Source organism: Poecilia reticulata, linkage group LG17, assembly GCF_000633615.1.
Source record: "Poecilia reticulata strain Guanapo linkage group LG17, Guppy_female_1.0+MT, whole genome shotgun sequence".
Lineage (NCBI taxonomy): Eukaryota > Metazoa > Chordata > Actinopteri > Cyprinodontiformes > Poeciliidae > Poecilia > Poecilia reticulata.
In genome coordinates, this window is record NC_024347.1 from 7965571 (window position 1) to 7967429 (window position 1859).

Consider the following 1859-nt stretch of genomic DNA (forward strand, 5'->3'; position numbering starts at 1 on the left):
TGTGTCAATAAAAGTGTAAAAACCGTATTTATTTCAAATAATTTGCGAAATAAAACCCACCGTATTAGGGATTACATGGTTAGGAAACGTGAAAATGTTACAAATATCTTTAAAATTTCCTCTTCGGTCATATTTTTATCCGTTTCCTCATCAATATGCGAGAGCTTAGAGCGATGCGCGCTCCCGGAGTTTGCATGTTCTCCCTGTGCATGGTGGGTTATTCCAGGTTCTCCGGCTTCCTCCCACAGTCCAGAAACATGACTATCAGGTTAATTGGTTTCTCTAAATTCTCCCTAGGTGTGTGTGTGTGGGTGGGTGTGTGTGTGTGTGTGTCCGTGCGTGCGTGCGTGTGTGTGCGTGTGTGGTGAAATAAGGTTCATAACTGTAAGGAAACAAATAGAATTGGATATTTTTAATCTGTTTTTACACTTTAACTTGACTGTATCAATGTAACAAATAGACGCAGGAGGGGCTACAAATGTGTAAAATGAATACATTTTCAATTTATTTGTAGAGTTCACCTATTAAGACAAATAGAAAAGGTTTCATGCAATAAAAATACTTGCAACTATTTTAAAAATATTTTTAAACTTTAAAACGGGGTCAATTTGACCCGCAACATAAAAGGAGGGTTAAAACAGCCAGATATACGGCTTTTCAGCATTTTGAAGCTGGTCAACATCTAACTAAATTGGAACTTAACTGTGGAGCTTCGTAAACTCAAGAAGTCCATTTATTAYTTCTTTCGCTGAGATAAAGCGATTTTGGCTTCAACTCTATTGGAACATAAGAATTAGACCTGATTCCAGTTTAAAACAGCCAGATATATGCTTCTCAGCATGTCGGAGCTGTCCACAATCTAAGTAAACTGAAAATTAACTTTGTAGCGTAATAAACACAAAGAAGTCCATTTATTACTTTTTTCGTTGAGATAAGGCGATTTTGGCATCAACTCTATTAAAACATAAGAATTTGACCGGATTCCAGTTTAAAACAGCAAGTTATACTGCTTCTCAGCATTTCGGAGCTGTCCAAAATCTAACTAAACTGAAAATTAATTGTGGAGCATCGTAAACCCAAGAAGTCCATTTCTGGGGTTTACGAATCACTTTATCTCTCTTTCGCTGAAATAAAGCGATTTTGGCTTCAACTCTTTTGAAACATAAGAATTAGACCTGATTTCAGTTCAAAACAGCCAGATATACTGCTTCTCAGCATTTCGGAGCTGTTCAACATCTAAGTAAATTGAAAATTAACTGTGGAGCTTTGTAAACTCAGGATGTCCATTTATTAATTCTTTCGCTGAGATAAGGAAATTTTGGCTTCAACTCTTTTAAAACATAAGAATTAGACCTGATTCCAGTTTAAAACAGACAGATATACTGCTTTTCAGCATTTTGAAGCTGTTCAACATCTAACTTAACTGAAAATTGTCTGTGGAGCTTCGTAAACCCAATAAGTCAATTTATTACTTATTTTGTTGAGATAAAGCGATTTTGGCATCAACTCTATTAAAAACATAAGAATTTGACCAGATTCCAGTTTAAAACAGCCAGATATACTCCTTCTCAGCATTTCGGAGCTGTTCAACATCTAAGTAAACTGAAAATTAACTGTGGAGCTTCGTAAACTCAAGATGTCCATTTATTACTTCTTTCGCTGAGATAAAGTGATTTTGGCTTCAACTCTATTGAAACATAAGAATTAGACCTGATTCCAGTTTAAAACAGCCAGATATACTGCTTCTCAGCATGTTGGAGCTGTCCACAATCTAAGTAAACTGAAAATTAAACTTTGGAGCCTAATAATCCCAAAGAAGTTCATTTATTATTTCTATCGTTGAGATAAGGCGATTTTGG